Source organism: Stylophora pistillata, chromosome 11 (genome assembly GCF_964205215.1).
Source record: "Stylophora pistillata chromosome 11, jaStyPist1.2, whole genome shotgun sequence".
NCBI classification, from domain to species: Eukaryota; Metazoa; Cnidaria; class Anthozoa; order Scleractinia; family Pocilloporidae; genus Stylophora; species Stylophora pistillata.
Genome location: NC_142529.1, coordinates 16,453,666 through 16,469,926, shown reverse-complemented (window position 1 = coordinate 16,469,926; position 16,261 = coordinate 16,453,666). Strand labels below are relative to the sequence as shown.

The following is a 16,261-nucleotide window of genomic DNA, read 5'->3' as shown; positions in this document are numbered from 1 at the left end:
ATGAAGATGGAATAGCTAGAGCTTCACACCCTGGGCATGTATATTACTTCCCTACAATTTCAGGCAAAATGCACTTGCTTAAGAAATCAGAGGAAACAGAGCGTGCATTTTCCCAAAACTGTTGGTCAGGAAGAATTTCTGCACAAAGAGATCTATTGTTGTTCACACCACAAAATCACAATATTCAACCTCACAGATGAACTTTACCAAACTCATCTTTCTTTAAACAAAAGTTGGTTTGGCCAGCAGCCTCAGCGATTGTGGAATCCTTGTATGCATATGGAAATTTTATTCACACACACCCATCCCACAGCATTTGCAGTTAATAATCCCATCAGGAGAAGCTACCAAGTATGGTCGCCTTAGATCAATATTGAGACCACTGTCAGAAATTGTCAAAGACTCATGGTCAGAAATTCTCAGACTGGTAAGCTTTGTGAGCCCTACCCTTGTTTTCACAACCCCACCTCGTGGCCGCAGTTGAAAACTTATGGGCTTCAGGGTAGCATATGGACTTAACAAGACTCTTAGCAGGCTTAGCTGTATTTGTTTTGCAAGCAGTTTTTAGATTGGAAGCAGCAATATGACCTGCCTGCCTGCCATTTGGTACCAAACTTTATATTGTGACAGCTTTCTAGTTGAAGCTTCTATTGCTCCACACTCATCAGGTGTAATCTCAAGCAATATTTGTTGACACTGCTGCAGCAACTCTATGTACCAGTAATCTAACTGCAAACACTCTTCTCTAAAAAAAAAGCTATTGGGCAAGGGCTTGGGTACATTACCAATTTCTTTATTATACTGCTCATTTAAGGGTGCGACAAGGGGCAAGACTGCTGGATTTACTGTACAGCCAGAAATACTTCTAAAAATAGTTTTCTGCTCTTCTGGGATTGGGGCAAGTGTCCTGGTTGTTTAGATCCCAGGGTTAGATCTAGTAGCCATAGGACTAATCAGTGTTTCTCCACCATCAATTCATGCTTCCTTCAGGCAGAGGTAAAATCCATCTCAATTATAGGTAATGGGAATTTCTTTCATATGACTAGAGAGAAGCCATTTGTTCTTTTCCTGTGTGCATGTGGTAGAATCTCTAATTCTAACACCAACCTCCACAGCAAAAAGCTCTGCCCCAACATGAGACCACCCTTCACATAACCCTACTATGCAATAGCAATAGGAAGCAATTACAGTTCCATATTTTTCTGCCAAAAACCATGGTCAAAGTGGGATGTCCTGGGCTCTCTGTGAACGATTCATCAAGTGAGAGTACACATAACGTCTTAATTCTAAATCCAAAATTGAGATCCTTGAAATATGCCACATCACTCGCTAATGTGAGTACTATGAGTGATATGTCTTCTGAACTTGCAGCTGTCGTGTCAAGATCGACTAGATCGCTCTGACAAAGGGCTAACGCTCGAAACGTCAGCTTTCTAACACTTAACGGTGGCCAATTCACAATTTCAACTTAGTTGAAGTAACCAAATTACCTAGTAAAACAAGAGTTGTTAGCCGAGGTCGATAAAAAATGAGTCCTTTATTTTCCTCTGTTTGCTTCTCTCCGAGATCATCAGAAAAAAATACACTACCGTGACTAACTCTGGCGAACACAACAACTTCATTTGGGTTTTTGTAAGTAGTTCACAATATCTGGATATTGAACGTTCAGAAGGAGCTCGATGTTTTCGGAGAAATCACTTTTTCTCGACGCATATCGGTCGAAGCCTTAAACAGTTATTTTTTCGAGGTACCTTGACTTCGTAGGACCCTCTACACCCGCAAAGTAATCCGAATACTGAAGGTTCACATCGGGCACGTCTTCGGAAGAAGCCATTTTGAAAGCTTAGTTATCCCCCAACATGGCGGCCGCGCATGACGTAGCAAATTTTTGTCACGTGGTTGAAAACAAAGAATAGGAAGGCGGAGTAACTTAAAACTATCTCCTCTTTGTTAAATGCCGCGCGGGCCACCAGACTTTTCACTGGAAGACTAAAGTAGAACGACAACCCTCAAATATCACTGATTTTTTTTTTACTCCAGCAATTTAACTTGGCGTTATTCTTAATTCCTAAGATGTACTTTCCCTAAAGCCAATTTTTCTTCTATTTTGTTTTACGTTACTAGTAAAACTATATAGTAAAACTATATGGTAAAACTATAACCTCTTTGTTAGAAGCCGAGCGCGCCTCTAGTGTTTTCACTGGAAGACTAAAGTAGAACGACAAGCCTCAAATATCACTGATCTTTTTTTAGTCCAGCAATTAAACTTGGCGTTATTCTTCATTCCTAAGAATTATTTTCCCAAAAGCCAATATTTTCTTCTATTTTGTTATCTAGTAAAACTAGATAGTTTTTAAAACTATCACCTCTTTGTTAAAAGCCGAGCGCGCCGCCAGTGTTCTCGCTGCAAGACTAAATTAGAACACTAACCCTTTTATGTCATTTTTCAATCTAACCACTTAAGCTGAGCATTTTTTAATACCTAAGTGGTATTTTCCCAAAACAGAAAATTTTCTTCTCTTTTCTTTGCGTTACGAGAGTGAAAGCGTGATCGTATCAAGACTGGCGCTTCTTTGGTAAGAGAGCCGCGCTGGCAACCAATGCTTTCATTGTTTTAGAATGACCACATTCAGTTGATCCTTTTTTTCACTCTAATCGGATGATTTTTGCAGTCCAAAGTGCAAGTTTTCATACATGAAGCTTTTTCTTTTCTTTCTTCTTCTTTTAAAATTCTTCTTTCTTCTTCTTTTAAAATTCACAACTCTTGACCAAGGGAAACCGTCGATAAAAGCTGCTAGTTTTGCGGCTTTTTACTGCGCGCTATTATCAACTAACCAAAGTAAAGTATAAAGAATTCAGCATTTCCAGGTTTCTTGTTTGGGGTTAATAACAATAATGAATAAGACTTATTACATTCTTCCAAAAGGGCTATTTGGTATGTAACTCGAAGGAAAAAAACGCTAAAGACATGTTACACTACGGAATATTTAGGCTTCTGTCCACATTGAATACCTTTAAAAGCTGTTCAAAAAAGATTCAGTTTTATTTGGTTTGCTTTTTTTCCTCTCGTCCTCTTGCCGAGTATAGTTCGTGAATGTTCTTAACAACAAAGCATCCTTATCGTGTTAATAGATTTATAATCAACTGGTTCGCTGATTAAAAAAAATATACTGAGATACCATGCATAGTGAAGGAGGGCATTTTCTCCCTTGGATACCCCTGTGCGAACAGCACCCTCATGAGTGACTTTCCTAACCTCTCTTCCCTGGTGCTGCTAATTCTACACACCGACAATTTTGCGACGATTTGAAATTAATCTTCGCCAAGTCTCGGCACAATTCCCTCAGCGGATGTCCATGGTTTAATTTATGAACACTGGAATCTTTGTCGATACACAAGAGGCGCCGGCCACGTAACGGCCCATACATTATGTGGAGTATCAATGACAGCCATAAGCGTGGACAGACTTCTCACTCTGTTGTTGGGGCTGAGATACAAACAAATAGTAACTTTGAAGCGCACATATATTTTTTTAGCTATCGTTTGGGTTTCCTTTGGTGCCCTTGCTTTATGCTGCATTTTCGATCACCGTATAACCGTATGGTTATACGGTGATCTGAAATCAGTTTTTAAAATCAGTTCGTCAGTTTTATGGGACCTTAAGTTGCCTTAAGTCGCCTAAAGTCGCCTTAAGTCGCCTTAAGTCGCCTTAAGTTGCCTTAAGTTGCCTTAAGTCGCTACTGGTTACACAACATTATAAGGGTTTATAATTATAATTTATAATTTTGCCAATTTATATAGCACATATTTGCATGTACTGATCAATTACACTTATTAGATATTGTTGTTAAGGCTGAGATCGGACGTCAGCATATCAGGCGCCTCTGGCAGCTGCTTCAGTCCATGTAACAATCTCACCTTCCCACCCATCCCCCAAATACCCACCCATCCCACCCCAGGGGAGGACATCCACCACACAGTAATCTCGTGCATGGGAAATTAACATCTCCTACCCCTAACCCTGCAGGAGAAGGGGCCTACAGTTTATTAATCCTTATCCGAGGAGACTAGAATATCTATCCGTTTCTTGATATTATAGAAAGGTAGCAAATTCTCCTCACTTATTTTAAGACCAGGAGTATTTGTCCGGCCGGGGCTCGAACCCTCGACCTCCCGCACATCACAATCCGGTGCTCTAACCAACTGAGCTAACCGGGAGGAGAGTTCCACCCAAATCCCAACTGACCCCATTCACTACAGTCTAATCATAAGGATCAGAGGAGGAGGCATGGTGGCTGAATGGTTGGTCACTGGACTTGACATTAGTCCAGTTTTGGTGTCTAGTGTTTGAGCATTTCATTATGTTCTTGGGAAAGATACTGTAAGCTCAGTGCCTCACCTTTTCCAGGTGTAAATATTGGTACTGGTTGGTAGGGGGGGAGGTAACCCTGCAATGGACTATGAGTTTAATTATTGTTATTGTGAGGTGGGCAATGGCTTCCATCTACATAGAAACCCCATGTGAAAATAGTCATGCACCTGTCTAGCCCCTATGCTGGCATGGGTAACCCCTACATGTAGACAGTGCTGATGTAGAAAATATGACAATGTATACTCTTACTTATACTCTTACTTACTTATCTTCTTACTAAAACAGCTTTTTGCAAGAGTTCCATATAGCCCCATACTAATGACATTAATTATGCACAGAGTGTTGCAAAGAACCTCTATATTAATTTAATCTGTATGGAATGAATGCATAAGTAATGTATGGGGTTATATAGAACTCTTTCCACAGCTATCTGTTTCAACAAAATTATTTCTTATATTTAATGATGAAAAAGTTGATAAAAGGGTTGACACTGTGAATTATCATCAGAATGTAATAAATATTGAATCACATAAAATCTACAGTATCAGATCATCAAGATAAAACGATAGAAAGGTATTCTGGAGAAAGGCTCAATTCTTGCCACTTACATATACCTTGAACAGTATAAATAACATTATCAAAAGTCAACTAAACTTAACTGAAGCTAAATTTAATCCACTTAACTTACTCGATTAGGCAAGTTCTCACTTGTGGAATTCGGCAAGGAACAGTTCCGGGACCTTTGCTTTTTGTTTTATGCATAAATGATCTTCCTAATTGCTTGTCTAATTCAGTTGGACGTGTGTATGCCGACGATACCCACCTGACCTTTGCCAGTAACAACATAGAAATGATCAATGATGTTATGAATCACGACCTATCCAATGTTAATACATGGCTCACTGCAAACAAATTGACTTTAAATTCATCTAAAACTGAATTCATGTTAATTGGATCGCGGCAAAGGATAGGTACTTACGATACTTCCCCTAAACTAATCATAGGTGGTGACATAATTAAAGTTAGCTCGTTAAATCTCTGGGTGTGCATATAGACGAAAACCTTTCATGGAATATGCACATTGAAAAAATAGCCAAGAAAATCGCATCGGGCATTGGAGCAATTAAACGTTGTAGGCCTTTTGTTAACCGAACCACGCTTGAGTCCGTTTTTAATGCCTTAGTTCAACCGTACTTTAATTACTACAGCGAGATCTGAGGGCATTGTAACAAGGGTCTTTTGAATAAGCTCCAAAACTTGCAAAACCGGGCTGCCCGTATTCTGACCTTCTCCAGTTATGACACAAGCGCTGATCCTCTATTTGAGCAACTTAGCTAGAGGTGGTTAGATACTCAGCGACAAATACAAGTGGCCACCATGGTCTATAAATCTGTATATGGTAGTGCGCCCAACTATCTTGGTTCTCTTTTCACTAAATATGATCCTCCATATAATCTAAGGAACTCTGAAAACAAACTAGCTGTTACATTGCCCCTCACCAATTTCCTGTAAAATAGCTTTAGCTATAACGGTGCGGTTATCCGGAATAGCTTGTCCCCTGAATTGCGGCAAGCAAAATCACTTCAATCTTTTCGAAATGGTTGTCGCCATTTCTTCGTCTGAATCGACAAAACCATCTATGTAAAGCAGAATTTCTTTATTTTTTCTGTTTCACTTTCAATTTTAGATCATGTTTATATAGATTAAAGTATATTATAATTGTAATAATAGATTGTAATAATAATATTATTTTATCTGATAGATTTAAATAAAAATAAAAAATAAAGTTCCAGATCAAAAGAAAGCTACTTCCACCATAGTACTTGACCAACTGAAAACATTTCAACTTTGTAGCTCGACGAACCTGCTAAAAGCGTAAATATTTATCTATCCTGAGACTTTGATAGTCTTTTTGTATATTTCTTCTTCGTCAGTTTGATGATCAACACACATGAACTACTTCTGAGCCAAGAAAAGCCTTTTACAGCAAACATGGCTGCCAGAAACATTTGAGCACGTGACTTAAGTTTTGTCCCGTGACCAAAGTGCACGTGAGAACAACACGCACGCGAGCCTGCTGAAAAGTATACAGAGAAATTTATCTGTGCAAAAAAAAAATCATCAAAGAGCTTTAAAAAAATTAACTCTGACAGTTAAACTGGGCGACCGCACCACGCACCTGCTTTTCCCTCGTGGAGTAGATTATCATTATGGCCTGCATTCTTTCCAATCCGTACCCACAAGAAAAATTCCGTCTTGTGTCTATTGACTGCATTGCATTGCATTGCATTGCATTGCGGAAAGAAATGGTAAATTCGAGGCAAAATAAAGGAAATTTTTCTGTAATAGCAGATAGCATGGGCGCACTTGGTGAGAGAAACCCTAAAATGTTGTCCCGCTCTTAACTTCGAAGCATGGAAACTAGTTAGCAGCGCATAGTTTGCCGGGAGAATTAAAATAGAGGAGACTACAGAGCTAGTTATCAGCTTGCAAAATTTCGTTGTGACTCGTTAGTTTCTGGACAGGTGTGAAGTAACAATGAATGGTTTGAAACCTGTAATACTGCCACCAGTCTAAAGATAAAACTTGAATGCTTAGAAGGTCCTGCTGATCTGATCAACAGTGGAGAAAGACCTTAGTATGTGGTTCTCATTATGGTATTGGAGTGTTTTGTCTTACTGAGGCAGGAGAACAACAAATTGGTTGGGTCCCTGAAAAGGACTGTGCAATTTTGGATGCTGTTGGAAAGACATGCGACTTGCCAAAATTTCATGCCAAAATTGACAGTGTAAGTGGTAAAAATAGGGGAGACAAGTTTACCAAGATAACAATTTTTATAATTTGTGAGGCTTTGCGAAATAATTAATAATCAAGTTATTTTGAATTAATTATGTGGGAAATGTAGTTGATAGTTTTATGTAAATCATGTCTCTTTTCTAAAATTAAAAATGTGTATATTTATGTGTATATTTTTGATAGGTTTGTTTGATGTTGGGCATATAACCCATAATGTATTCCTGGCTATTTATTCACTAGCTTTGACTGTATAATTTGACAATAACTGTTGTGGTAATTCTGTCTAAACATTTTAAGCTAAATTGGTTTCCTGGCTATTTATTCGCTAGCTTTAACTGTATGATTTAACAATAACTGTTGTGGTAATTCTGACGTCTAAACATTTTAAGCTAAATTGGTTTCCTGGCTATTTATTCGCTAGCTTTGACTGTATAATTTAACAATAACTGTTGTGGTAATTCTGTCTAACCATTTTAAGCTAAATTGGTTTCCTAACTATTTATTCGCTGGCTTTGACTGTATAATTTAACAATAACTGTTGTGGTAATTCTGTCTAAACATTTTAAGCTAAATTGGTTTCCTGGCTATTTATTCCCTAGCTTTGACTGTATAATTTAACAATAACTATTGTGGTAATTCTGTCTCATTATTTTTTGGTAAATTGGTTTGAAATCTGGATATTTTAGACTATGGTGACTTATGAGCATACAAAAGTAACCAAAATGACCATTGTGTTTATTGCAAGGGATTCTGTAAATATTTTCAAGGTTTATGGAGAGACTTGCTAACTTTGATTTTATCACTTCAGTCAAATAAAATCACTTTAAGTCGCCTTAAGTTGCCTTAAGTCGCCTTAAGTCGCCTTAAGTTGCCTTAAGTCGCCTTAAGTTGCCTTAAATCGTCTTAAGTTACCTTAACTCGCCTAAAGTCGCAATATTTTTTTCTGCTAATTTTACTTAAGTCGCCTTAAGTCGCCCAACAAAGTTACGGCGACTCAAGGCCCCAGAGTAGGCCTATATTTCATGCGAAGGCTCTTACCGGTAACAAAAATACGACGTTATAATAATAGACTAACAATGACTTCAATTTCAGTACCTCGTATTAGAGGGTCTGAATGGGAGGTCCACTTCTCGGTTGTCGGTTAAAGTTCAGTAACTTTGTCGGTAGTTGGTTAAAATTTTCGATCTTTGTCGGTAGTCGATAGTATTTTTCGCCCTTTGTCGCTAGTCGGTTAACCTCAATCACACCCTTCTTTATGTCACCTCTTTCAATCATAATCCTCTTTGCCAAAATTTCGTCCTCTCTCGCTTCTTCTCGTGATTAACTTTTTCTCCTCACTTCCCACTGGTCGCCTTTCTTTTCGGAAGCGTTCATCAACTTCTGCTTGCTCGCAGATGTATCACCTCCATCCGGCGCCTTAAGCAGCACGACGGGTTGAGTGGTCCATTTTGTAACTTCTTGGATAATGTGCACTAAAATGTGAAATAGGGCCTGTTTTAAGTACTCTCGTTAGCAGATCTTAGCAGGTTAAGGTGACGCCAAGCGTTATCTTTAAATATATTTCTTAACCCACAGAGAAAAGAAGCTGTAAAAGTTAATTGCTCATTTCGATGTAACACGCCATACATCACTGAATGTGGTTCAAAAAGTGGTTGGACACGTAAGATTGAAGAAATTTTCCTTTCATAAATTCTACAGAAAACTGAGTAGTTTGACGCTAGGTTATCCAAAAGTTTATTTTAAGCTGTTTATATCTGCTCATTTTCTATTTTGATAAATTCTCAACTTCAATCTGCCCGGTGCCATTAACGCGACTGTTAACCTGAAGCCGCAAGAATCAATAGAATATGCCATCATTTGCTTTAAATTATAAATGCGATAAACGACAGATTGTCAACCTAGAAAACTTTTGTATTTTAACAATCGAAGTCAAATACATCGATTTGCAGGCTAAACGGTTATTGCTGTCAAGTTTAGTTATTCATTACACAGAAATACAGATGGAAGCTTATATTTAAACCACTTTACTGACTACTATTATTTCTAAGGGATATTTTTTTATTAGTTAGCTCGTTTCTGAAACAAAAATTTTCTTTTCACGAAAAACCGCAAATGGAAAAAATAGAGCGAGTAGAGAACAACAAAGATATTTAATCTTACAACCTAACTACAGAGCTACTACAGTGATGCAACCATCACACTCCGCTGGACATGTTTAAAATTTATTCAGACTAATAGAGCGTTCTTCGACTTACTGTTGAGCTCACTTCTGCCGTCATCAGAAATCAAATTTGGCAGTTCTAGCTGCCACTGCCCATCTGTTACTATGGCAAAGTTCTCACATTTTCCCGAGGACGATTTTGCCAGGCGGAAGAGCTTCAGCGAGAAACCACCAATTCCAAACTGAAGAGCTTTCTCCTTCAATCCCAAAAATTCTGTCAGATGTTTTTTCAATTCGAATACTTGTGTGTTTTTTATCTTTGTCGACCGGAACCCGGCTACGGTGGCGTTCGATTGCGAGTTCTTCGCATTTTGGGAAAAAACTCACTCTCATTTTTATGATTCCACTTATGGCTGACATGGCTGACTGTATGAACAATCAACGTGGTTCAAATATTACAGCGGGAGGTTTCGTGGGCTCGAGTACCGGAAATTGTTCTGCAAAATGATCCCGCGCTCTTCCGAGCAAAAAGTAAGATGACGACAGGAAATTCTATAGTTACCTTTAATGTGGTTACTTCGTAAACTAGAAAAAATACAAAATGCTCATCTGATCTCATATTTCTGAAACAAATTTCGATAATGTCGGCCCATGTCGGCAGTCGGTTAATTTTTTTTCTGTCGATAGTCGGTAATTTTTTTCTCGTTTTGTCGGTAGTCGGTAGTATTTTTCGGACTTTGTCGCTAGTCGGTTAACCCATTCACACCCTCGAATAACCTTATGGTGTGGATATATCTCTGTTCCATCATGTTTAGTAATCTCAATCATCTCGTACACAAAGATATTTTTCACCCTCAGCAATCATCAGGCCCAGGTACATGTTCAACAGGCGAGCCAAACAGATGCACTGAACATTTTACGATAGAGAAAGGCAGTAAATAGTGCATTGTGTGTGCTTTTAGCCTCAGTTGTTTGTTATGCACCGTATATCATACTTGAAATTGTGACGGCTCGTAAAAAGAACATTTTCATCTCATTTAATCAACACCAAAGGAATAGCAACAACCGTACTTTACTTCAGCTCCACGTTAAATCCATTTCTTTACTGCTGGAAGATTAGTGAAGTGAGACATGCAGTAGAGCAGACAATCAGACGGGCACTTTGCTGTTCAGGGAGTTAGAACAGTTAGATCTTCCACGATCAAGTCATCATTTCATTTGTTATTTTAAAGCTGCTCATGAAGTCACGGTTGCTACAGGACAACCCTCGTTGGTTAGGTGAAAACATCGTTGCACCAGCCTTTTTTTTAAATATTATTTGCAGTTAAGCAAATAAAAGGACAGAGAGTCAAAACAGTAACCATGCACGTCTCGAGAAACCTTTGTTTCGTAGGACAGCACTTTTTATCAGTAAAACAACTCATGTTTTATGTACGTATCGTGTAAAAACAAATAGGACGTTAGTTTGATTTTCCTTCCTTGATTTAGTTTTTTAATAATTAATATTATAGTGAGGAATAGAGTTGAACTTCAAAGAGCGGTAAAGGAGAGCTGTTGCTATGTTTACCATGGACAGTAGAGTTCAGTTTTTTTTGTACATAGATAAGTCGAATAAAGCGTTTGACGATGACGCTTTAATGCTCTACGAGCCGGTCTACCAAGATTTGTTTTCTTATCTGGAAAATGTTCATAATGCTCACGAAAATTTGAAGATACCTATTTACCTGTTAAAGATTTGTACGAGAGTAAATTTAAAAATATTGAACACGACGACACGATCGGTTCTTATACAGTGCTAAGGGAATATGATTAAAATGCTACTGCGACCAAAAATGCACCTTTTCTTTTCTCCTCAGAGATTGAAAGTACTTACCCTAAATAACAAATTTGCCAAATCTTAAGGCAAAATTCCATCGAGAAGTAATATTATTTTCCCTGTAAATTCGCGATCTAAACGGCCGCCATTCTTCTAACTACAGAACTCCGCGCGAAGAAGAACAAACTGAGTCGAGAACGGAAGTGATGTCAACGACTTAACAAACGTGGCTAATTTGGTATGCCGAGAGAGAGTTGTTTTTATGGTTCCGCAGTAAAGAAGGAATAAAATTCGAAAGAATTGTTCCCCAGCTTTCTTTTGCGTATTTCTGGTAAAGGCATGCCTTCGCGACGTTGTCGAACTGAGTCCATGACGTCACAACTAAAACCATTGTATTTGTTTTCGCGGGTTTCCAGTGTGTTATTCGAGAAATGGCGGAAGAATTTTTAATGTCTTCACGGCTCTGTTTTAAGGAATAACGTTGTCAAATTTGAGCAGCTTACGCTTATTCTTATAGTTTAGGGTCTAAATGTGAAGTTAACACCAGAAAATTAGGAAAATATGTATTTTTTTCTTCCAATGTATGAATAGCTAGCAGGAATAAATAAATAGAATAAATAAAATATGACTCTGCGTGTGAATTCTTTATTATTTGCATATTTTCAATTTTGTGATACGTGTCTCTTAGGAATTCTTTTACATTCATATTCGTTCTCATTTCACGCGTTATAAACTTCTGTCCTTTCTCCTAGATAGAGCTTTATCCAATGAATAGCGTTATTCAACCCTCAAACAACCGGGCCCTTGTTGACACTTCTCCTCATTCTTCTCAGAATAGCTTTGATCTAAAACCGTAAGTGCAATGATGTTAAGCGAACCTCGAAACATCGTGGTATTTTTCTTAAACCAAGATGGTTTTTAATTTTTTAGACTTTTTGATTTTATCTCAATTCCTTATAGTTAAAATGTAAATATGTCCTCTTAACAGCAGCTGCCCAGCTACCCAGTTGAAACCTTCATTTCTTGCACATGATCATATTAAGACTTCCAGAGATCAATCAATTAACTACGCAAGCGAGCATATCTACTGTTAAGTGAAAAAAAGTTCATTAACGTCATTATTTCTTAGCACGACAAATAGTCCATCTACACCATGTGTGTGGTTCGCAGAGGAATCTTTATCAGTCTCAGTAAGCAAAATAGAAAAAGTCCTCGCCTGAGATATTAATCGGTTTTCGGAAGAGGAAAAGAAAATAAAGAAGCTGTTAATTTGTAAGCAAATTCTCCTGATCAGCACCTTAAGGAAAGTATAGAGATCAGCATAGAGAATATGCATGTTGATATTAGGGTGTGTAGGGTTAAAAAAGGGTTAAAAAAGGTGCACACTATGACGTGATGCTGTAAGATGGTGGAAATCCATAATCAAAAGGCCAGCATATTCGAATACGAGTTCATTGAACTATCACGGTCGAGCGCACAAATAATAAGAACAAGAGAACACTTTATTTCAGTTTCAACTCAAATGGCCGTCACAAGCCGCTAATTAAGGAAACTATTCTAAAAATCTAATGTTCTAACACTATGCATAATAAAATGATCTAAATCCTTCATACTAAGTTTTAAGTCCGAATAGTAATTTATGGACCAATTTTTTTCCGATTCAATTGATGGCCTAAGTGCGAGGCGCGGGCCATACATTCCATAGGAGAAGGATAATCCGGCACTTGCAGTAAGAAGTAAGAAGCTAGTCGATACATACAGCTGTTTCGAAAAAGGGTGTCGGAAAAAAGCGTGAAAGTGCATACTATAACCCCAAAAGGTACTGTGGGTATTTTTAAGGTCACGTTTCCTTGGCCTCAGTATTTCAGGGAAATCTGAGAACACGTTGCTGTAAGGACGAGGTATGGTGAGTTTGAGGAGTTTATTTATTTCACTTAAAAAATTCATTGATTATCGGATACCCAGATTAACTTCGAGATTGTTGCGTGCACTTTTGTCCATTACTTCCGACAACCTTTTTCGAAACAGATACCAAGTATATAAGTGTACGATTGGTGTAACTGCCATGGGCGACTAACTCTCTGCGAAAACTCCAGGGCAATTTTTAACGCGACTTACAAAATATCCAATCTCAACAATTAGTGACAGCCTCAGGCATAGATCGAACAAAACGAAAACGTTTAAAACTGCATAGAAAATAGCGAACTAAAAACCTATTACAATACAATTTAAATACCCCTAAAACTAAATACACTTAAGAAAAACTATAACGAAATAACGATGAAAATTACATAATACAAAACTTACATTTGTTACGATGCTGACGAGTTACTGCCTAACGGCGAAAAAGATACACAACGTGCGGTTCGATGAACTGCAATAGAACTTACTGGGTAAAACTGAAAAAACTACGATGAACATTACGGTTTAAATACATGCTATGTCACGTAACGTTACGAATGACACAAAGCATAGCGCACGCAACATTTCTACGACAATTAGCGCTGTTTTTAAAAGAAAAATAAACAAAGGAAAAAGTACAAGGCGTTTGCAATCTAAAATTGATTTGGGAAACGTTTTCTAGATACGTTGACTAAAGTGATTCAAATGACTGAACAACATCGAAAAAATTAGTCAGTTTGCTCAAAAGTTAGTAGTTTTCACACTATGTTAAGATAATAGAGACTTGGAGAGCAAAGATTTGTAAAACCTTTTGTTTCATTGAAATCGCGTGAAATTTTCAAATGGTCATTTTCAAATTTTCATGGGCGCACCGACGAAAATTGGGAACAATTGGCAAAAAGTGAAGAAAAAACGAAGGTCAAAAAAGCTTTAGAATTTAGGGGGCTGTTCATAAGAGAACGGCTGGTTCCAGCAACTAAGAGAAATTATGTTAAAATTATAACCAAAGTAACTAGCCTTAAGATGCGACTTAATTAAGTAAAATACAGACAAATATGAAGTTATAAGAGCACTTTGTTCAAATCGCAATATATCAATATGACATCGACAGAAGACTTTTTCTCAAAAGTTAAATGCATTAAACAGTAATACTATAAATTCCTGAGCAAACCGTAACGGCATACATGATAACTCTAACTTTTGGATGGTATCTCTGATTTTCTGTCTACAAGAATAACTTCAAATGTATTAGTTGGCATATTTCTGGTAGTAATAAGTTGTTTGTTGGGTATGATAACAAATATCACAGATCTCTTGATGGAGGAAAAACATCTCAACGTCATATGCATGTTGGTGTGCCCTGCTGACAGGATTGTAAGTATAGACACCTTAGGTACAAATGAGCATCTTCTGTATGACTTTAAGTTTAACTGTCTGATGCGGGCTAAAACATGTTGACAAAATTACAATGAGTTAGTCTTGACCGCTTTCTTATGCACTAAAAAACTAAAATTGCTGTCACTTACGGACTAAGAAACGCTCATTCAAAACATGTCATAATAAAGAGAACTTCATGTCTTACCAGAGCACGCAGTTATCTTAAAGTTGTCGAAAGAAATGCTTTGTGTCAGGAGGATATATTTTTTTGTCTAGTCAGTTGCATGTGCCTCAGGCGTAAATTAGCAAAATGACGCAGGCATAAGGAATCTTTAATATCATTATCTTATGGCTCGACAAGTACTCGCTTCTTACCTACATAATCTTTTTTTACAGGTTAAAAATCAATTCGTTTGCGTGAGGTTGAGAAGAATCAGAATCAGAATCATCCTCTGTGAGCTAAAAAAGAAAAGTCCTTGCCAGCGACGTTGATGGGTTTTGGATAAAATTGAATTCGCGACATTCTCCTTGTAACTAAAACTAAACAATGTTGTCGTTATTTGCTGATACCAATATTTCCTAAGATATTGCAATTCAATCTTTTAATCAATAAAACTTTCTAGCTTTTTACTTTCCGTTTCGCGCCTCAATGGTGGAAACGGTGACAGAAGCAAAATATAATGGTCGCTTTTGTTATTTATTCCTTTTTGCTTTCATTTGCCCTCTCCAACTATTCCAGAACATTCAAAGTAATTAGGTCTAATTATCTCCAATGATCAGAAGCAAAGGTAAATTTACCTCTCACTAACAGATAATTCAAAAGCTCTCCTTTACAACTCTTTCAAGTTCAAGTTCATCCCACACTTCAAGTTACTAAGAAAACAAGAAAAGGGAGTAATATCGAACTTATTTACCGTTTCTTTCTCATGCATCAAAAACGCGAAACGCCGGAATGTAAAAGACTAGAAGACATTTTCAGCTGCGAATTTAAATATTTGAAGATATTTTGGCATCTGCGACCAAACGTTAACATAGAACAGTTTTAATAACTCGGCGATTATCACGTATTCGATTTATCCAAAACCGCTATTTACATCTCTGGCAAGGACTTTCTACCGTTACCCTGAGCTTCCCACAACTTACCTAGGTAGCTTATCTTAGTAATAACAGTTTATCCAGGTATGAAAAGAGGTAGCATTTATTAAGCCGTGAAACAATGATTATAGAGAGAGATTTCTCATGCTTGCCGCATTTTGCCATTCATGCCTAAGGCGCAAGAAAAAGTTTAAGAAAAAAAGGAACTTTTTTTTACCCACAGTTGACCTTCTAGCGCAGTTTATTGCATGATCTCTCCAAGAGGTTTTTATATTCTCATTTTTAAGAAAGTGATATTTCAGTGGTCATAGCTGGGCTGTGTTGTTGAGACGAAATATACCTCGTTGCAATCCTAAAAAAAAATTTAAAAATGATCGATACCAATCATCAAACAGGAGGTGAGACAAAAACATATCAAGAACTCGTATGTTCCCCTCTGTTTGGGAGGTGAATTACCACAGCAATCAATTCTCGGTTTTCACTCACGTGACCAATGCCCTGACAACCGTTGCTATCCGCCATGTTGGTGTACAAACAAACACAGTTGTGAAGAAGTAAGTCGTGATGGTTCTGTGCTTATTCGTGGATTGCCATTCAAGAAGCGGGCGAGATAAAGATATTTCCTTCTTTAGAGTGCCTTCAATTGTCACTAATCATAGCGAGGAAGCCGAGGAGCTCTCCTTAGAGCGACAAACGCAGTGGATAGCTGCTATAAGCAGAGATGACTTGACGGAGCAAATCC

At 37.7% G+C, this 16,261-nt stretch overlaps 1 protein-coding gene and 2 pseudogenes across 2 annotated transcripts in view; 1 reads left to right on the top strand and 2 right to left on the bottom strand.

Moving 5' to 3' along the window:
- Nucleotides 1–366: 366 nt before the first annotated feature.
- LOC148720309 (uncharacterized) lies at nucleotides 367–1,404 on the bottom strand (annotated as a pseudogene).
- Nucleotides 1,405–8,269: 6,865 nt separating this feature from the next.
- LOC148720308 (uncharacterized) lies at nucleotides 8,270–10,259 on the bottom strand (annotated as a pseudogene). Its single transcript, XR_015992940.1, has 2 exons — nucleotides 9,424–10,259; nucleotides 8,270–8,640 (listed from the first exon to the last, which is right to left on the bottom strand). The product of XR_015992940.1 is annotated as an uncharacterized LOC148720308 (transcript).
- A 5,955-nt stretch (nucleotides 10,260–16,214) lies between these two features.
- The window catches only part of LOC148720307 (uncharacterized), a 1,895-nt gene continuing 1,848 nt past the window's right edge, over nucleotides 16,215–16,261 (top strand). Inside the window, exon 1 of the mRNA XM_088739215.1 lies at nucleotides 16,215–16,261. This exon is cut by the window's right edge and continues 1,848 nt beyond it. The gene's annotated coding sequence lies outside the window, so the exon portion shown is untranslated.